Source organism: Vespa mandarinia, chromosome 10 (genome assembly GCF_050613455.1).
Source record: "Vespa mandarinia isolate Hongniang chromosome 10, ASM5061345v1, whole genome shotgun sequence".
NCBI classification, from domain to species: Eukaryota; Metazoa; Arthropoda; class Insecta; order Hymenoptera; family Vespidae; genus Vespa; species Vespa mandarinia.
The window spans coordinates 7810001-7833122 of NC_140819.1; the positions used below are offsets into that span (position 1 = coordinate 7810001).

General features: G+C 33.7%; 1 protein-coding gene across 4 annotated transcripts in view; it reads left to right on the top strand.

Annotated features, from left to right (window-relative positions):
- twin (CCR4-NOT transcription complex subunit 6-like twin) overlaps positions 1 to 23122 on the top strand; it is a 324109-nt gene that overhangs the window by 277392 nt on the left and 23595 nt on the right. For all 4 annotated transcript variants that reach the window (XM_085659659.1, XM_085659657.1, XM_085659658.1 and 1 more), the window contains one exon: positions 16141 to 16209. The gene's annotated coding sequence lies outside the window, so the exon portion shown is untranslated. Of the gene's footprint in view, positions 1 to 16140; positions 16210 to 23122 lie in introns of those variants that run through there.

Here is a 23122-nt window from a genome sequence, read left to right on the forward strand (position 1 = left end):
TTCCCCCTCTTTCCTTCATCCTTCTCGTCGTTCCTCTTTTCCCTCTCATTTCTTCTTTCCTTTTTTTTTCTCCTCTTTCAGTCTTGTTTTTTCGTTTCTTCTTCTTCTCCTTCTTTTCCTTTTTTATTTCTTTTTTTCTTCTTGTTGTTTTTTCTTTTTCTTTTCTTCTTTTTTTTTTTTTTTCTTTATCTTTTTACTTTTTTTCTCCATCAACAATCTTCCTCTTTTTCCAAGACTACGACGGAAATTTTCTCATTTAAAAGCAGCCCGACGTACACAACGTCGTAATATCGTTAAGCGTTAATTCGATATCCTCTATTTAACTCTAGATCGTATGTCGAATAGTCAGCAAGAAAATCACTTTCTTCCGCAAGATCGAATATGCTAATATTTAATAGTCAAGATGATTTGATATATAAGATATGATATATATATATATATATATATATATATATATATATATATATATATTATATATATGGACGTTACATGATGAACTGTCATTAAGTTTCCTCGAGAATATTCTGATTAAATATACACGATCCTGATCGATCTTATGCCGTTTTCATTTAAATTATACGACGTTGATTATCTTCATATCTGTATCGTTCGATAAAGTAAAGAAAAAAAAAAAAGAGAGAAAAGAAGAAGAAAATGATATAATTGCAATAGAAATCTAGATCATGAAGTATATAGATAGAGAAAAGGAAGGATAAACGGGTCAATTGTCTACAAACATGTAAGACAAAGTTTATCGATAACTTTAAAGTTTGACACGCTTATTTTTTTTTTTCTTGACCACTTTCCCATTTTCTTTGTATCTCTTTGCTCTCCCCCCCTCTCTCTCTCTCTCATAAAATCATTAGCAATTTAATGAAAAGCATTCTCCCATCTTGCTCTCCCTGAAAGCGCTACGTCCCAGTTTCGTGTTTAGTTTTAAAGCCGGTTATCATCTTCAGAAAAGAAAAAAAAGTTCTTCCAGGACTCATGGCTCTTTAATAAGAGCTTTTCAAGCCGACAAATAGAGTTTATTGCAAATCGATGTAAAAGAGATATATCGTTTCTCTCTCTCTCTCTTTCTCTCTCTCTTTCTCTCTTTTTCTGTTTTCTAACTCTCTCGATGGAAAGAGAAATCCGAGATTGTGAGATACGTTTAATTTAAATCATTCGATACTGCGAGAAGTTTATCACTCTTTTATTTAACCAGCAGAAAACGTCTACACATACATACGTATCTACATACACACACACACACACATATATACATACGTGTATACATCTATATAAATAACACATACATATAATCTTTGATCTATTTATCGAAGCTTGGCATCGATATTATTAAAACGTTGGTCGGCATTAGCGGCTATTGAACTATCACGTAACAATCAATGCTTTAATTATTCGTTTTCAATTCGTCACCAATTAATGTCATTTTAATTTCTTTCTCTCTCTCTCTCTCTCTCTCTCTCTCTCTCTCTCTCTCTCTCTCTCTCTCTCTCTGTCTTTCTCTTTCTCTTTCCCAATGACTTCATTTCCGTAGCTTTTCACGTAGATGTATGAAATATGATAAAAATATGAGAATAAAGCAAATAAAAATGTACAAGTACAAAAGTAAACTTCAACAGATATAAACCTTCTTTTACTCTTCTTTCTTCTTTTTACTTTCATTTCATTTTTTGCAAAAAGTTCGATGTATGATCGAACGAGACTTTTCCTTTTTTTTCTTTTGTTTTGTTTTTGTTCATCGCATATCGAAAAAACACGTTTGTAGAACTCGACTCTGAGAATATTCTGCCATCGAACATAGTAAATCCATTCCTATCCTATAATTATAGAACTCTATCGATATATATGTCCATACATATATATATATATATAAACATGTATTTTTTTGTTTTTTTTTGTTCAAAACAAGCTTGTCGATCTCTCGCGTTAAGCTCCCTTCGATCGTCCATTACGACAGACAGGAAAGACACTATAAGCGTATTTTATCCTTCGAATAACGAGAAGGGGGATGGATGTGTATAAAAGTATAAAAAAGGAAAGAAAAGGAAGGAAAAAGAAGATGAAAATAAAAAAAAAAAAAAAAAAAAAGAAAGAAGATGAAAAAAGAGACAGAAGGAAAAAGCTTCTTTTCTCCCGGCACGATTCAATTTAATTCCATAATAAATGTCTTCGAATGGAACAGCTGAGCCTAATCGAAACGACTAGTCGAGTTCGTCAAATTCCATGAAATGTCTGAAATAAAAATCCAATCATTTAAACGATAAATCGTATTCAACGATATCGTATTCAAATTGGGTTCTTCACAGAAGGATAGATCATCATGGATATAGATATTCGTTCTGACGCATGAAGAAGAAGAAGAAGAAGAAGAAGAAGAAGAAGAAGAAAAAGAAAAAAAAAAAAAGAAGAGAAAAATGAAAAGAATAAAAAGTAAAAAAAATCTCGCATGCACGTCCAACTTTTTCTTTCGTGATGCGCTTTGAACGTTTAAATGCCGATGAATCGACAAGCTTTCGCTCGTTCGAGAAGGTAAATGTATGACTCCGAGTCTTGCCACTTCCGTGACCCCATCTTCTCATACTCTCTCTCTCTCTCTCTCTCTTTCTTTCTCTGTCTCTCTCCTTCTTTCTCTTTCGCTTTTCTTTCTTTCTATCTTTCTTTCATTCGTTCATTCTTTCTTTCTTTTTTTTCTCTCTCTTTCTCTCTCTCTCTCTCTCTCTCTCTCTCTCTCTCTCTCTCTCTCTCTCTCTCTCTCTCTCTCTCTCTCTCTCTCTCTCTCTCTCTGATGCATACACACAATGAAGCAAAATCTTCTCCTTCGGTTTTATGCTAAGCGAATGGCGCACATCGTACATACGTTTCTCTCTTATAATTTTCTATTATCTTTTATTTTTAATCAACGTTTAAACGCAATGACTGTCGATTGATAATAATTCCCTTTCGACTGAACTTTATTAAAAATATAATATAAAAACGTACGAGTCAATGTTCAACATGATAATAAATTATTCGAATATAAATGAATGTATATTCGAATGATAATGTTTGCGTGTGTGTGTGTGTGTGTATCTTTTTTTCTCTCTCTACGATAAAGATATTCCCTCGAACGATCGTGATAATCAAGAATCAACTACTATACTTATGCATGGAGAAACAGTTTATCTTCATTCGAATCTAGTTTTCGAATTTTTTTCTAGCTTCCTATTCATTCCTTTTTATTTACAATCAACGCGATCACAGAAACGAAAAGGAAAGAACAAAGAAAAAAAAAATAAAATAAAAGAAAGAAAGAAAAAGAAAGAAAAAAGGAAGCTTCGGGGCAGGTGAGTCGGAGAGGGAAAAACGAAAGAAAGAGAAAAAAAAAAAAGAATAAGAAAAAAAAAGAAAAAAAAAAAAAAAAAAAAAAAAAAAAGAAATTCTATGCTAGACACGGAGCTTGTAATTTAGAGCGTACAACTATAAATTGCAAAGCGCGTTGTACTGCGTGCCACGTGGTCGTTAAACATTATCTGCCTGATAATTGCACGTGAGAAACGAGTTGCCCATGCAAAAGATCAGTCTCTTTGATCTTTCATAAATCTCCTTCTACCTCTGACGCGATCGTCGGTACAATGATCAAGAACGATAATCCGTAAGTACATTCTCATCCAGATTTCCACGAGTTTGTAAATATGAAAAAATTATTTTACGAAGGATCCGTATGATAGATTTATAAAAACTTATCGATAAAAGATGATTTCTCATTCAACGTTTATACATATGTACATAGGATAAATATAAACGATAACGATAACGATAACGATAACGATAACGATCAATGAAAATTCAATCGGCTTGATGATTTTATCCTTTAACGAATTATTACTTCTCTAATAATACACGTACGATTAAAAATCGATTTATTATCGATTTAAATCGAAATTCTATCATATTTATTAGATAAATTTATATCTATATATTTCCTTCTCTTATTATTTTACGATCTTAAAATATAAGAACCGTGCGTAACGTGAAATAACGTTTATGTGCCTGTAAACACAAATTTTCATCGTCTTGATTATATTCCCCGTAGGAAACCTATAAAGTGAATTACTCATTAACACCTTAGAAATTGATTCTGAAAATAATATACTGCTGACGTTCATGTCTACGTTAAAAAGTTTCGCTTATAGCGAGGAACGATAAAAAAAAGAAAGAAAGAAAGAAATAAAGAAAGAATGAAATAAACGACAGATGCTTTAAATCGTCGTCGTCTCTCTCTCCCCCCCTCTCTCTCTCTCTCTCTTTCTTTCTCTCTTAAAACGTTTAGAAGAGCAGTGAAAAAGTCAGGGAACGATATTACAAAGTACAGAAATATAATTTCGAAAGAAAATAGTATTGCGATAAACAAGGACGAATGCTTATGCTAATTACGAAGGACGGGGAAGAAAGGAGGGCGGAGAACGGGCGGATGCCAGGAATAAAGAAAGAACTCTCGAGTCAGGAATAATATTTCGCTGGCAAGCGAAACAGCCATGGATATTTACATAATCTAATTCCAACGAGATTAAGCAGAGAAAATGGCGAGAAGTTACGCATAATATAATCGTATAAGCGATTCGGTCTCGAATTTGTTACACGATAAAGATATACTCTCTTCTTATATATCTAATGTATAGTATTAATAGCGGATTGATTTATCGGAAGAAAAATTTTCATTATCTTTCACGATCATTTTTTATTACGCATCATTTAAAGCATACATTTAATAAATAATCTATTTTAAATATTTCTAACTTACAATTCTAATTATAATTATGGTTATTATATAATCAATATGATAATTTTATATATATATATATATATATATATATATATATATATGCATAATAATGCATTATCTATTGATATAAAGAAAATATAAAAGAGAATAAAATTAAAATTAAAATATAATTATTGTTAGACCTTTCTAGACGAGAAGACCACCTTCAATGTTGACTCTGCTACGACGTAGTAACGACTGTGCCACACGTTCAACTAAATACGAGAAATAATAATGTATAAAAGAAACATAAACATCCGATCAGGTCATACGTATCGTCACGTTACGATCTACGAGATACTTCTGTCTGTACAAATATTTTCCTACCAAATACTTAACAGGTTATTATTTATTTATATCGAATTCTCTCGTAGATCTAAAAAAAAAAAAAAAAAGAAAAACAAAAAAGAAAAAACAAGGAAAAGAACGATAAGAAAAAAAGACAAAAAGAAAAAGAAGCAAAACAGTCGATTCGTTCTCTCTCTCTCTCTCTCTCTCTCTCTCTCTCTCTCCCTCTCCCTCTCTATCTTGCAACAGTCTGACATACCGTTGTAAGCGCATGGCACGCGGTTATGCGAAATCGTAACTCGTCCAGGCGTCGGAGAAAACGCGTTCCGCTGTAACCCGAGGCGAATGGTATTTGGCGTCATATTTCAGAATAATACTCAAGTGCTAGGGGCCTCGTATAGTCCTAGCCGTACGTGCGACGCCGGCATACTAATGCATCCGAAGCACCAACCGTGAAGACGTCAGGCACTATTGCCTAGCTTAGAGAAAGACCAAAAGGTCCCAGAACGAGTAGTCGTCTTAGATTTTACGGATTCGAGTCCTTCAAGAAGATTCTCTTATTTCTATTCCTTTTACATATCTTAAATACCTATCTTTTAAATGGGAGAAACAAAATGAATTCCAAACTGAAGTTAGAAAAATTAAAGAAAAAGATGGAAAAAAATATTCTCGTGTTAAGGATAAATCATTGATAAAGAAAGAAAAAAGAACAATGAAAGAAAAAAAAAATAAATAAATGAGCGTTAAAAAGTAGGAAAGAGAGAGAGAGAGAGAGAGAGAGAGAGAGAGGGAGAAGATGAAAAGAAAGATCTTTTCTTACTTCAATCTCTGATGGTCCGACTACTGATCCTTTGCACATATAATTTCATTCGTCACTTCGGATTATCCTTTAGAAGCCGTAGACCATTTGTACGTACGAAAGGCGTGTCCACATCCTCTCCTCTAGAGCTTTCCAAGAGTATAATAACGTAACGTATAGCTTAAAATGAATACGTAATATCAAGTGACTTAAGCCAAACTACTTTTTCTTATCCTTCATAAGATTCGTATTGTTCAAAAACGAAAGGTAATATTAAATTTTTTTTCATTTTTCTTTTTCCTCCAGGATATTATTATTATATATATATATATACATATATATGTAGTTATTTGAATATTGAAACGATTAAATAGATTTGTAAACGACAAAAATCATTGAAATTATTCACCGTCCTATGTCACATAGATCAATTTCAAATATTCATATTAATACCTTTGGCCCTTCTGTCCTGTAACGATAGCGAGGGGGAAAAAAAGGAAAGAAAAAAAAAAAGGAAAACGGCCACGGTAAATGCCAAAATGGGGAGGGATCGATAAAAAGGCACGTCTATATAAATGGTAAGGGTACCTATCGACGCCACTGGTACCCTGGATTTTCAGATAATAAGGTGCTCCTGTATGCCATAGAGAGCGTTCTAAAAATGGATCGACCCTTTCAAGAGTAATCTCATAAATACGGAGCTTTACGCCTTTCCAACGACTGCTTTATGAAAGAGAAGAAAAGGATCGAAGGAAACGAGCCGGGGCTTTTCTTCTTTCGTCTTTTCGATAACTATCATTCGTGAAAAACGTACCGAACTAAGAGCATTCTTCAAATTTTCATTTCAAGATGATCAACGTTTTCTCTATATTAAGCTCAACGATGCAATTTGCTTCAACAAAACGACAACATTTCGTGGTATCTGAAGCCAAAAAAAAAAAAACGTTCCATTAAAAATCTCTGATCTATAAAAGAATCTACAAAATTTTAGAAAGGATATATATATATATATATATATATATATATATATATACACGTATATTTTCTTAGAAATTGCAATGAAATTCGGAAGATCGATTCGAAGATAAAAAAGAAATGATTTTTTTTAATTGAATTTTTGATTTTCCTACTCTCCCTTAGCTATCCTACATGATATATACCTGCATATGTGTATGAACACGTTTTTACCTCGAACTTCGTGATTGCACGCGATTTCATTTCTCGGACGACTATGAGAATTATCCGTTCGTTCGATCAACATTGTTGCGAGTGAATAGAGAAAGACGGCTGCTCAGAGATATGTCTATGTATATACATACCTGAAGAATGAGAAGGAGGGAAACTCGTTAAACTTACATACAAACATATATATATATATATATATATATATGTATATGTATATATATAGACATATAACTATATACTACATACTGTATACTGAAATAATGTTATGGCCTGTGGAAATTGATTTCCGCAAAAGTTCTTCCTGCTCGCGTGCATAACTAATGGATCTGTCAAAGTGGAAAGAAATTTCACATTAAATAAAAAGAAAGAAAGAAAGAAAGAGATCATGAGAAAGTAATAATCATATATATATATATATATATATATATATATATATATACATATATATATTGGACAATGTTTCCCTGCCATCCCTCCACGTAATATGAAAAATAATAAAGAAAGAAAAAAACAAAAGAGAAGAAAAAGAAAAAGAAGAAGAAAAAGAAAAAGAGAAGAACCTCAAGCGTATCAGTTGATTTCACTAGTTTGATCTTACGTTATTCGTAAGATTTTATTCTGAATACGTTGCACAAATGTCAAGTGCAGTAGTCTGAAACGACTATAATTGGACGGTTGAAAAGTCGGTATACTACTAGCTAGCTAGCTAGCTACTAGGTAGAAAGATTGGCCGAGATAGCTAGTAGGGACGATATATTCCTCTAGAATCCCGAAGCAACGAAATCATAGAGAAGGAATCAGAAGGAGGATGAAATAGAGGAAGTTTGTCAAGATGTCGTGAAACCGCTCTCGAGTCACGGTCGAAGAGATATAAGAGTATGAGAGAGAGAGAGAGAGAGAGAGAGAGAGAGAGAGAGAGAGAGAAAACGGATGGCAAAGAGGTAGAGGAGAGGTGGCGAAGAAGGGCAAACTAAAGCATACTCTTACTTTAAAACTAATCCGAGTTGCCGACAGTTCCAAGAGGAAGTAGAGAATATCCTCCATCTCCTCCGGCTCTCCTCTCCTCTCCTCTCCTTCTTGTTCGTTCTCTCTTGGCGAACCTTCGAAGGCGGCAGAAACTTTTCCGATTTAGCCACTAACCGGTGGTAAGCTAGCCGATTATTGTCTGCCACAGCTATCGCCACTGGCTTGATTATGCTTCAAAGGAAGCAGAACGATTCGAGTGTCTAGTGATACTCATCTTTCGATATCTCGTATCTACAATTTTCATCAATTTCCTGCTATATGCCTGCATATATATATATATATATTTTTTTTTTTTTACAATCACTCATTTCCCTTCAAGAGGGAAAAAGAGAAAATCTAGAAAATCTAGGAATAATATATTTTAGTGTTGTAGAAATGTTCGATTTTGATGAAGAATGTTCGATTCATTTTCTCGCAGATCATATCCCAACGGGGATTCGATCGAAGTTGAACGAACTGTAACATCCGATATTCGTAAGTCAGAATTTCGATGTTGGAGAACGCGAAACGAGAAGTAAAGTTTGACGTTCTCATGTGCCCATTCGCGAGCATGTAAATACGTGTGTGTGTGTGTGTGTGTGTGTGTGTGTATGTGTATGGGCGTGCGACATATAACTGCGTAATGCGCATACTTCGTGGCTGCAGAAGCTTCATTTTCATAAAGCTCGGAACAGGCCGTGCCTTCGAAATTAGCATTAAACTCGAAAAACTCCTCCGTAGTTCTCTCTGTCATTCTGAGTTTCAATCCTTCGCGTAACATATTGCGAATGGTGGAACCATACTCGAGTGCGTACAATTATTTTAAATCGAAATTATTCTTTTATTAAAATCAAAGCTCTTTTTCGATACGCTCGATTGAATGTTATATTATCTTTCACCATTGTGATCGATCGAGGACGATAAGCAGTATTCGAGTGATATATATATATATATATATATATATATATATATATATATATATGTTTCCTAGAGAGGCTATTATTTTCAGAGTATTATCGATTCACGTGTTTAGAGATTATTAACGTTACGTCGGTAATACTCCGTGATATCGCTACTACAGGAAGCAATCCGAGTGTATTACGAGCGTTCCACAATCGAATTCCGTTTCGAATGCAATGAATCGTGGGAGAGAGAGAAAGAAAGAGAGAGAGAGAGAGAGAGAGAGAGAGAGAGAGAGAGGGAAGGAGGGAAAGAAGAGAGTAAATAGAGTAAAATGCCAGTGGAAATACATCCTTGTGTTTTTGCTTCTGACAATTACAAGCGGACCAGAAATCTACTCGAAAATTTTAACTTTTATTAGCCAATGAATGCAATATGAATGTTCTCAATTACATTCTCCCGAAAAATTGGAAAATTCCATTTTAATATGGATGGAGATGTACCTACGTACAATCAACGCCAATGATTAATTACAATTTTACATTGCTGCCGAAGAGTTTTGATTAATATTTTCCAAAATAGGAAGATAAAAACATCAAATTATTATTAAGGAACGATATTATACGATACGATACGATCAATGTATTTTAAACAATCAACGAGAGTCTCCAGGGTGTTTTCTTTTATTTATTAATTTTTTATTTATTTATTTATTTATTTATTTATTTATTAATTTTTTTAATAGAATCATGGGATCCTCCGCAACTATTCTCGCGAGTATTCTCGCTCTAGTTACTTAACGATAGAAATGTGTCCGAATAGTATCACAATCACTCTCTCTCTCTCTCTTTCTCTCTCTCTTTCTCTCTCTCTCTCGCTCTTCACTTGCCTGTCTGTAACTATTGGACACAGTTAATGAACCATATAACGCTTAATTACAAGCAAAAAGAGATAGTATCGTGCGGGAATGAAATCGAATACATGACGGTGAGTAAATTGTGTCGTGTCAATGCAAACAATTATTCCTCTAAGTACACAAGAAAGAGATTTGTTTGATTTTGAAGTAATATTATTTTGACGGATCACGCCAACTCCATCAACGCCATCATCACCAATTCTTTTTCTGATACTTTACACCTCCTATTTTCCTTTTAAAAAATGCATTACAAGAAAATGGGTCGCCAAAAATGAATTCTTTTCCAAAGTGACTCTCGATCTATAAATGTTTAAAATAATTCCTATATAGATCATCGATATATTTACATATACAATTGCTATTTATTGGGGTCAATATTTTTCAACATTCAATCAGTATTTTAAATGAATAATCGATATTCGCGATAAAATATCAATACGTATTATAGATCACGTAATCCTTGATTTTTAATTATCTTTACTGATCAGATAAATAAAAATTTATATATAATATAATATCTGTTAAAAAAATACATACATATGTATGTTTCAATGGATTCCCCAAGTTCCGTCTAAATTTTGAGAATTTATGTAGGTCACCCGTTCATTATGGATTCAACTGAGTGAATTGTAAAAATTTATGTAGGTCAGCTATGTCTTTATACGGCACCTGCTTAACTCGCTAGTTGAATATTTCAACGGTATATATGAGATGTCCTTATACAGTACGTATTGAGAAAGTATTTTTTTTTTCACCAATGTCTTGCAGACAATAAAATTTTTAAAATGAAACCAAATAGAGTGTTCATTACATTAGATATACAGTAAAAAATTTCACCTTTTTTTCTATTCTTTTTTTTTTTTTTTTTTTTTTTTTTTTTTTTTTTTTTTTTTTTTAAATAAGTTTCGAAGAGACTACGAAAAAAAAGTATTATAAAGGTATCTTTTTTACATGCACCTCGTTGTAGAGTAACAATAATTATAATTATAGTGTGCGAGTATTGAATACTACGGGTAGAAGGTAACAAAAAAATTTCAGACTTTTTCGTTGTCTCGACAAGAATTACGAAAAAAAGATGTAAACTTTTTTCATTGCTAATATTAACGATATCCATATATGGTATCCACATATTGAAAAAGTATTTCCTTTTATTTTTTATTTTTTTTTTTTTTACATCTGAGTTGTCTCGCAAAGTAATCTCGACGAGACCATGAAAAAACTTTATAACTTATTTCTCTTTGCCCACATGTAAAATGGTCTCAAGTGTGTTTATGCGTTTATTGCGTAGAAAAAACAAACGAAAAAAGGAAACAAGCAAACAAAAATTCGACGAGAACGTCTATAGGAAGTGTATTGTTTATTTTCTTTCTTCTTTTTTTCTTTTTATGTTTTTTTTTTCCTTTTAGATATTAAAAGTATGGTATTTCAAATGTTCAAATCGATTTGTCATCGTAGCAATTTGACATAGTAATTCTCATGGCATTGGTAAAGCGTGTTAATTTTGAGAATGTTAACGTTAAATGGTCATAACTGAAACACGTTGATTTTATTACAACAGTCATTCAATATTTTTCGCTTTCGTTGTAAATTTGCGTTTCCATCGATCTTTGGCTTTCGTTTCTCTTTCTCTTTCTCTCTCTCTCTCTCTCTCTCTCTCTTTTCTCTCTCTGTTTCTGTCATTGTCTCTCTTGTTAGTATGGTCACAGTTTAATAAGCCGCAGGGTAGTTACGTTCGGAAAAGGGGTCAACGGGCATTGGCATTGTCAGCCTCTAAATCACGTTCCCCGAAACGTGTGACGCTACAGTTACCGCAACTCTGTTATCGTAATTATTGATTTCAATCCTAACTCTGGCTAGTCTGCCATTAAACTTGGCAATGCTATCGGTCGAAACGATGACACGTTCCTGTGCATCTTTGCGTGTATCTCTCTCTTTCTCTCTCTCTCTCTCTCCTTGTCGGATTCCTTTAATCCATAACCTCTCGTAGATGACGACGATGATAATGGTGATTAAGTTTCGAAATCTTTGTAATGATTCATTCCATTTCCGTTGGAAACGTCTTATACCAGCTGTGTATCTGTATTATATCTTCTTTTTTTTTCTTTTTTTTTCTTTTCTTTTCTTTTCTTTTTCCTTTTATTTGACGTTTTCTCGTGACATCGGTTTTCCATCAACGTCAATTTTAATTAACCCGCGGTTTATAAAGAAGAAGAAAAAAAAAAAGAAAAAGTAAGAAAGAATGAAAGAAATAAAAAGAAAAGAAAAAGAAATTATCGGAAATATTTTCTTCGTAAAATTCTTACGATACATTGGACCAGCTAAAAACGATCGTTCTCCACTTTTGTTGATTTTATCTTAAACATAAGGAAGATAGGAATTTCTCTCGAAGAGGAAATACTTGTCTCGATCAACACTCGATAAGGAAAATAAAAGATCCGCCCTATGCATTGGAGAAAGAGAGAGAGAGAGAGAGAGAGAGAGAGAAAAGAGTTACAGGGAACGTCACTTCCCTTCGCTCATTCCAAGCATTGATTGCATGTTGGATATCGTTAAAGATCTTTCCGCGGTAAAGATCTTAATTGGCTTTACAAGATCTTGGAGAATTTGAAATAACATCTCCTCTTTAGTCTTTAAAAGTTACTCTCGCGTTCTTCTCGTTGCACAAATTGCACTTAATCCAACAGCGTAATGAAAAGCGCTTTCGATTGATACATTTCTCCCTGTTATATTCTTTTTTCTTTCTTTCTTTTTTTTCCTCTTTTTTTTTTCTTTTTTTTTTTTTCCCATAGAAATATCCAACATAAGACGACGCGTTAAAATCGCATTAACCTCCAATGAAAAATCTTCGTAGAAAATTACCTGTAGGTGTGTAGAAAAAGACGCTAGAAGAAATAAAAAGAGAGAGGAAGAGAAAGAGAGAGAGAGAGAGAGAGAGAGAGAGAGAGAATTTCAAATTCAAAGTAATTCACCTAAAGTTACATTTATATTCATTGAAATCAGGTTTCCGACGTGAAAATAAATCTCCGCTATGCCACAGATGAAATACTGTTTTCTGTGCTAGCTACACGCTTTCCTGTCGTCTCTATTGTCTCGAGGATGCTCCCAAGGGCGTTATCTCTAGTTTCCCTCGGGAGACAAGCCCGCGAAGTGAAATAAAATTCTTACCGTTTCAATTCTACAAGAGTATATGTACGTCTCTCTCTCTCTCTCTCCTCTCTCTCACTTTATCTCTCTCTATCTCCATCTTTTTTACTAGAGGTACTTGGGATAGTACGGATCAATTTCCATCGAACTTTACGACTGTTCTCTCTCTCTCTCTCTCTCTCTCTCTCTCTCTCTCTCTCTCTCTCTCTCTCTCTCTCTCTCTCTCTCTCTCTCTCTCTCTCTTGTGTCCAATCTTTTTCTTTCTATTGATTAAATACTTTTACTAACAGTACATCAGAAAGAGAAAGAGAGAGAGAGAGAAATTCTTTAAATTCAAAATTTTCTTGTCGTTGACAATCAAATTAAAATTAATACCGTGTGTTCTTGTAGAATCAATCTTACAATCTTAAGTAATAAATTTACGTAATATATTATATTACAAAATATTTAAATATATATATATATATATATATATATATATATATATAATTACATATAGTGGTTAAAAACTAAATCGTAATTTACATTCGTTAAACCGTTTAATTATCATGCCAAAAGTTCTCATCTAGTTCTCTCTGGACTTTGAACTCTCTCTCTTTCTCTCTCTTTCTCTTTTTTCTCTCTCTTTATCTCCATCTCTATTCCCATCTCTATCTGGTAAGTGAGAGCCATTAAGAGAAGCAGGTGTAATGAACTAGTTTAATGAGCGTTCTCGTGATGCTTGCGCGCTCTCATAAGTCGAAAGCATCTTGGAGACTCGTTGTTCACTATCGTTTTGCAATTATAATAATCTAGTCAGCAATATTAACCGTCCTTCTTTCGATTTATCTATATATCTCACTCACTCTCTTTCTCTCTCTCTCTCTCTCTCTCTCTCTCTCTCTCTCTCTCTCTCTCTCTCTCTCTCTCTCTCTCTCCTTCAACTCTTCTGCGATGTCACTGCAACGCTGCAACGTCAGTATCGCTGATTAGGCTCGTCTTCTTAGGATAATATTAACTCTGACTATATCTTGTCTCCATCGTACCTCCCTTACTTCACCATCTCATTCTTATTACCACGAGCATGTATCATTGCCGAGTCATTATACTTGTTTCCAATGTATATGGAGAGACTTCAAGAACGAACAAACGAACGAACCTACGAGCCAGCTTTACGAGCTACAAGACAATTATTTTTAAAACATTTCTATCGATCATTTTTCTTCAACGATGATAATTCAACAACGTGCCAGTACTCTATCATAGAAGAGACAAGATCGTTCAGACTATGAATATATCTATATAATATTCTTTAATAATTAAGAACAATATAATTATTCTCATCTTAAATACATTATTAATGATAAATTATCTCGCAATTTACTCTTTCGAATTATTAATTATTTAGATATAAATTTATTTCACTTTACTTTCAAATAACAAGTTCATTACTTTCGTTCTCGCATGATAATCGTATGAAGTAGCAATAACGAAATCGAAAATTTATCTCACCCAACTTTCTTAACACGGTAACGCTCTTACACCTTACGTACTAACAATCGCTTTATAATTAAGATACTTATAGTTATCGTCTTTAGTTTGTGAACTTGCGAATATCGATCAAGCGTTTCTCAGAGAGTGAAGAAGAGAGAAGGAGAGATAGAAAGAGAGAGAGAGAGAGAGAGGGAGAGAAAGAGAGAGCGAGAATTTATCTCGTGATCGTTCAATCTACTCTACGAGAAATATCAAGCCCATCAGAAGATCGTTAGACGTAGCCGGAATTTCTCGAAAATGGAAAATGAAATCCGAAGCCAAGGTAATTCTAATCCAAATATCTACGAAAGCTAGAACTAGCTTAGAAAGAGAAAGAGAAAGAAAGAAAGAGAGAGAAAGGACTATTTTCGCTAACAAACGAAAAGGAAGAAAGAGATATAGATGCTTGAAAGCGCGTATTTCGAGAGCTAACGTTTGGTCCCTCCCCCACCCCCTCCCCATGAAATTTAGCAAATGAAATGCGTCGAAAAGCTACGCTAACGAATTAACAGTCTTCTGTCAATGTAATAGAACAGAAAGAGAAAGAGAAAGAGAGAAGTCTCTAGTTAAAGCCAAACCTCCGTTCCATTACTTTCCCTCCCTCCAAACGGAAGATTATCCCTCGAACTCTGTCAACTATCTCGATTGTAGGCACTCCGAAATGAAGTACTCTTGGGATGAGTTTTCCACTAGAAATCCGCATGTCTCATCTCTAAACCATCCTCTTGGACTAGTTGTCGGCTTAAAAGCGAAGAGTAGTGGTAGTAAAAAGAGAAGTAAGAGAAGAAGAAGGAGGAGGAGAAGAGGAGGTGAAAGTGTAGTAGGAACGATGAAGGAGAGACGAAGGGAGTCGTGTCGGTATATAAGGCTTTGAATTGTTAATTCTGATTACCTTCGCGCCCCGACGTCTACTTTACTCCTGGCACTTGTCTAATGTCTCGCCATTTGTGTCAGACTTGAGTCACGTCTCAGGGTTTCGGGGTTGTTACCGCCATTTCCGGGAAGTCGTTAACACCCTTCTCCCTTATCCTCGCCGGTCGACTCTTCATATTTCTCGCACCCTTTCTCAACAACCCTTCGCGCTACATCTTTCTACCTTCTCCTTCTTGTTCCCTTCTCTATCTCTCTCTCCTTCTTCTTCTTCTTCTTCTTCTTGTTCTTGTTCTTCGTTCTTCTTCCTTCTTCCACTTCCTCCTCTAACAACGTTCTTAGTCCTGGAAGCTTATATTCGGTGTAGTAAAGATCGTAAATGGCCTGGAAGATGTATTCTTCTACTTTCAAAAGGCAAAACCTTTACTTCGACAAATGGGACAAGAATTGTTAAAGTTCAACTACGAAAACAATTTGCGTCTTTTATATTTTAACATGGATAAAATTTGATCAAATTAATATTATCAAATTTGAAATTGTTCATTTATATGATCTAATGCTTTTTCTTCGATCTATGTTTAAATACCGATATTTACGTGTATATAAAAAAAAATAAAAAAAATAAAAAATTGTACGGGACATTCTCGTTCAATCTTCATGTAAGAAAAATTGATTTTCATTTTTTTCTTTCTTCTTTTTTATCTCTTGCAGTAACCGCTAATCATCCGCCACAAAGACCATGGATTCCATTGACAAGGCCCAATAGGACAAGACCGACCTGTAAGTATTCGTTAATTATCATTTTATCTTCTCCATTACTTTCAATTAATTGTTCATCGAAGAAAGAGTGAAAATTGTTAAATCCACTCACGCCATGCAATCAGAACGGATCGATAATTAGTACAGATAATTAACGTTGGATCTAAGCGTCGTTAACGGTAACGAGTCTATGCGAGTCTTTCTTCTTCACAGTTCGTACATATTCCCTTCAAGTACAAAACCAAGAAATACCTTTCCTAGTTATTGCAATAAACGTGTTTACCGTTAACCGCTCGGACGACGAGATGTAACGGGTGAGCCACAAAGAAAGAAAGGAATCCATGGCGGATGTATCGTAAAGTGGGCCTTTGCTTTTTAATCGATCGTACGTATAGCCTTTCTTTCCCTTCTCCTTTCACTTCTTACTTTATTATCGAATGATTATTAGCGAGCGATATTTTATAATATATTAAACGAACGATTTCTTCTTAATAAAGAATAAATCTTTCGGAGAAATACACATTTGCCAGAAACTATATTCATTTTCGATAGATATCGATGATAATCTCTGAAACAAATAGGAACAATAAAATTTAGAACGATTCGATAATGCGTGTTATTCGACCGTTCGACTATTAATAATTTATCCTCTATTCTATTTGAAATTATTTGATCGCGTGTAAAAAGAAAAAAAAAAAAAGAAAAAAACCCCCCAAAAAAAAAAACCAAAAAAAGAATACAAAATAAAAAAAGGAAGAGGAAAAAAAACGACGTAGCTCTTCCACATGGATTTACGATCTCGATAAATTCTATATAACGATTCTCGCTCAAATCCAATTGATAATGTAACAAAGATAGAGATGGATGGAAAATAATTTTCTGTCGATTCATCGAAAACACTTTTGCTTCGATGATTATATTACAGTTTACATATATATATTACATATATATATATATATATATATATATATATATATTAATAGTTTAATGGTACATAGTATGATGGCACCAAGAGATGGTATATACGAGAGCAACGCTAGACACTCATGAGTAATGCATGAACGAGAAGACAGAACGACGCTCATAAATGCCACTTCAAATCATAGCGGCTTGTACAAACACAAGCGCACGGCTCGACTCGTAAAGAAGAAAAGTCTGCATGGCGAAGTGCATTCGTGATTTGCATGGGGTTCCTTCTAATAAACCTTATGCGCGTCCGATGGTTCGTGGTTAACGTAACGTAACTCTTTTCTCTTCGGCCGATTAAAAGGGACGTCCTTTTTCTTCTTCTTCTTCCTTACTTGTTCTTCTTCTTCTTCTTCTTCTTCTTCTTCTTCTTCTTCTTCTTTATTTTTTCGTATTTTTCTCTGCCTCGCGTTGCCTTGAGCGAATCTTAAGGAATTACTAAGAAATTCTTGACGATCGTCCGCGACATTCCTTTCGAACTTTTTCCCACACGCAAAGATCATAAAATATCCGCTGAGTTCGTTGAGACGGATGCAACGTCTCTTCGCGTTCTATCTCGCACGATCCTATCGAGAATCTCGATCTTCTTTCCTGGACGTCACGTTGCTCACTCAGAGTTGGACTCTGTACAATTTAATAATTCATCTCGTACATCTGAAATCGTCTAAAACATATTTAAACATTTCGTTTCCACCGCTGCGTAGTCCTTGGAAAATTTTACGAGCCAACGTTTATTTCGGACACGAACAGATTTCTTAATAAGATTGTACAAGATTAAAATGGTTCTTCTCTGATATCAGTTAAATAATTATATAAACGATTTATGTATGTCTTAAATCTAATATTAATCGAAGATATAAAAGAGATGAGAAATCTTTAAGAAAAATTAGTCAAGAATAATACAAATATACATATACATATACATATATAAAAAAAACACACACACACACACACACGCGCGCGCACACATACACACATCTATAAGAGAAACTTAAAGTATATAAAAAATAAGAAAAAGTAAAAATTATATGAACGTTACGTATGAGACACTTTTCACCATGTGGCACCTAAGACGGCTCGTATTAGAATGAGAACGAACGTAAATAGCGCTCACCTTTCGACTGGAATAACGTTATACATGTTTTTGTTTTGAAACGAAACAGTCGTGTATAAACCGAGTATTATTTCATATACTCCATTTTGCTATACATACTACAAACTACGTTTTGTATATATAAACAAAAAAATCTTATTACCGAAAGAGAAAAAGAGTAAGAGGAAGAGAAAGAGAGGGAGAGAGAAAATACTCTCAAATATATTCATTTGAAAATTAATTTTTACAATGAATAAAATTTTTCAAATATCGATCAAGATCGTAAACGTATAATACTCATAGAATATATACATATATATATATATATATATATATATATATGTGTGTGTGTATGTGTGTGAGTGTAAATAATAAAAAAAAATAGGGAATAGTTTAGAGAAAGTAAAGAATAAAGAATAGATCATGTTATTAATAAATGTGACTCGAGGCAAGGTAACGTACCCTATTCCAATGGCATCCACCTTGACCATTGGTCAACGCTCGCCACGCCGATGGCCATACCACGCCATATGGATAGATTTATTGCTCTCTAACCCGCCACCACGTTTTCTCTATACGTGTGCAAACGTGCGTGTGACCGAGTGAGTGAGTGAATGAGAGAAGGGTAGAATGAGTGAGAGAAAAAGAGAGAGAGAGAGAGAGAGAGAGAGAGAGAGAGAGAGAGAGAAAGAGAGAGAGAGTGAGAGAGGACGAGAGAAATAAAGAAGAAGAGGGGACACAAACCGTTCCACAGCCTGCTGCTGCCATTGCCACTTTTGTCAGCCAAAAAGAATCCATTGTCAGCTAAGCTTGGCGGAATAGAAGCGATAAATCATTTCATTATGTTTTATACACCATTCATTATTTATAATACGTTCATATTATATTCCTATACGTGCCTATCTTACTCTTTCTTTCCTCATTTTTCTCATTTTTCTTTATATTCAAAATCATTTTCCCTAACCTTTAACCTGCCCTGCCCTCTCTCTCTCTCTCTCTCTCTCTCTCTCTCTCTTTCATACTTGCATATATTATCTCTTATCTAATCACTTGTCATCAAAACGTTTATAAACTCGAATTTTTTTCGATGGATAAGATCTATGTATATTAATACATAAAGAACATTGAAAAAAAAAAAGGAAGCTTAAATTTTCTAACGTCATCGATCTATCGATCTACCTAATTACATATTTTCGTCTTAATTGGCTCGTCAAATGATTTATCAGATATAGAATTCGAAAGGATCATTCCATTCGTTCAATATTATTTGTATAAGGAACGATAGACGAAGGTAAACGTGTCCCATTATTTATCTCATACCGATAGAACCGAAGGAATGCTTGGAATTATTTGAAAAACCATTGGCTCTATGATGAACCTCGCGCACGTGCACCATCGCGAAATTAGATTAATGACTAATCCTAATCTAGGTATTAGTTCTCTTAGATCATCTTTATTCTTTTACCCGATGGCGGGATCGTGCGAATTACTTTTTGCACCTTCTAGTAACTAGTCTGACAATCATAATCATTATATCTAATCATAGAAGCTAAGGAAGTCGAGTTCTTAGGGACAGAGCTATTATGTATTATTACCATTCCCATACTTGTAACTAAGCGATTATATTCTTAAGAGGAATTATTATTACTCTGTGCCACGGTCAAACGCTTCGAAGTAACTATCGCCATTACCACTTTTATCATAATTATTGTTATTATCTTTTACAGAAGTGTAGAGCACATTGCTATATCCTCAAGTAAACCCTTTTCTTCTTTCCCCGGTTTTTTTTGTTTTTTTTTATTTATTATTCTACGTGACATCGTTTTAAATTTTACATCATGCCCTTTCTCCAATTCATTCTATTTCACTCTCTCTCTCTCTCTCTCTCTCTCTCTCTCTCTCTCTCTCTCTCTCTCTTTCTGTCTCCTCGACGATCTGTCCTTGTCTTATATTAGAACTCACTTTGGAACTCGTTACCTCGAGAAATTAGTTCTAAGTCCACCTTGACCCACTTTCCAAATTCACTTTACGTCTATCTTCTTACAACTAACGTGACAAAGTTTTAGTATAATTATCTCTAATTATTCAACTTTTCTCTCTTTTTTATACACACACACACACACATACACACACGTTCTGTTTATTAATATTAATTTAACGTTATAAAAGAAAACGAACGAATGGTATCGTATCCATACCGTTCGACGAATTACTCTGTATTATTAATTATCGTATATTAAATTGATATTCTATGTTATTATTTAAATCGTATTAATTCGTAATATTATTATTATTATTATTATTATTATTATTATTATTATTATTATTATTATTATTATTATTATTCGTAGAAAGTAACAGAGAACGCGTGACGTATATACGTGTAATGAAATATTTTTTTTTTCTCTTAATATCTATTGACTTTTTTAATAATCATTCTTTTACAATTCGATCACGTTAATCGATGATTAATTTCACTTTTCCTCTACGTTACGTGATCCTTCATTTATCTTCAAATAAAAATTACGATTCGTTCGTACATTTTATTTAAAAATAATAATCATCCATTCAATATAAACAAATTATTTAAATATTCGTTTTATATAAATATTCTAAAATATAACCGCAAATTTTATGTAATAATAGTAATAATAGTAGTGATAATAGTAGTAGTACTAGTGGTAAGTCTGTATATCGATTCGCTGACAGTTAGATTATATACGCGTATCGCATTACCGTTATCGCATAGTTCTGGCAATCTATTTGACGAACGATGTGGTTACATTATCGAGATCGTAATCGATAAACACGGCTGATGCATTCTCCTGAGCCACAATTTACGCTCGTAGAAACGTGTACTAGCAGATGTAAATTCTGGCTAGTACTTTGTGTTATATACGACATTGGATGTTCTATTTCCCTGTTTGGTCAGATTACTAAACTAAAACGCATGTCCACGTGTATGTACAAACATATATGTAAATAATCTGCGAAAAGGAAAAAAAAGAAAAAAAAAAAAAAAAAAGAAAGAAAGAAAAAAAGAAATTATCTCTTCAAATGGAATTAGTGCGACGCGCGTGGAGAGAAAACCAAAAAAAAAAAAAGAGAGAGAAAAAAAAAGAATGATGTCACTCTTATCTTATGTCAAAGAGAGACTTAGATACATAAGTACATACGTATACATACATATAATCGTTACCGCGAATCTATTTCATCGAACGGTTTGTAAGGATCGAAATGTAATTTAGTTCGGGTCAGCGAGCTTCTGGCCTGGGGCCATCGATATGAAAAGAATCTTCCTAGGTAGAGGAGAAGATCGACGACTTAGAATTGAGTATACGTAAAAGCTTTCCAACGATCTTCGAACGGTGCATTTGGAAGACGTATCGAATACTATGCTATATTTCTCTACACGATATACACCTATACGTACGTACGTATATATGTATGTATGTATGTATGTATGTATGTATGTATGTATCCATGTATATAAGTATAATATTTCTTAATATTTCGCGAAAAAAAAAAGAAAAGAAAATGTGAGAAATCGTAATCAAAAGTATTTCTCTTCGAACTCTCTTTTTGCGATACCAATACTGTTTTCTTTCTTATCTAAAAAAAAAAAAAAAATAAATAAAAAAGAAAAAAGAAGAAAAAAGAGTAGGAAAGAAAAATGGAAAAAAAAAAGAAAAAAAACTATGAGAGATATATAAAATACTTGCATAGAGAAAAATAACTTTCTATACTATCCATTTTTATCGAAAGAAGAACGTTCGGTATTTATAAAGGAATTTTCAAGGATACCTTGAATTATTTATTAACGCGTAAAACTACTTCTCGTCACGCATAACTTTCGGTCTATGTCCTTGTACGCGTTCGCGTGTAACGTGCGTTCCATTCGCGCTTTTCTAAACGCGTAAACACAGTCAAATAATAAACAAGCGAGGTGTCAACGTTCAAGGTTATAAATAATATATATACAATAACGTCTTATGAATGAAGAAAAATAAATGAACATATTATTACGATGCAATACGTTTCTCGTAATCTTTCGAGCAAGAAAACAACTCATAATATATTTACAGAACAAATTTATTATTCATCGATAGGTTTGTTCGATCGTTTGTCAATTTTTCAAATATATATATATATATATATATATATATATATATATATATATAAACTCCCATAGATGTAACCTCGAAGTCATAGATATGTTTAAACGTCGAAAATAAAAGATAAAAAATAATTGAAAAATTGAAGAGAAACATAAACAAGCGAAAATAAATTTTTCCTAAATTCGTCTCGCCCGTAAGATCAGCCCCTCCACATTCAAGATCGCAACCTCTTCCATCTCCTCCTTCTCGCCACGTTGGCGCGTAAATTAGGTAACTTGTTCGGATTTACTGAAACTGGTTTGGCGACTCTTGAGGTAGGTCACGGCATCGTTGACCTCGGAAATACCATTCCTAGTCTTGAATGGAGAGCCTGGGCATCGCTCGAACGAGTTCTACCTGCCATTGACAATCGGTTTCCGTAGCGAATCATGCGATAACATCTATTCGCTATTCGATAATTCTATTGTACTCGTTGCAATCGATCGATAAGGGAAGTTTCAAATGGGGGAAAAAAAAAAGGTAAAAAAAAAAAGAAAAAAACCCTTTCAAAATATTGCGATATTTTATTTAAAATATTACCTTCGTATATTTGGAATTAATATCGCATTCGTTTGTATTAATATTAATTAACGTTGCGTTATTTGCAACATCGAGTCGTGCTTTCGTAACAACGGTGAACAGTTTACGAATGAAATCGATTAACAAAGTATGACTAAAGGATGTTTCTCTAAACGTAGAGAAGACTTCCGTAGGTGCT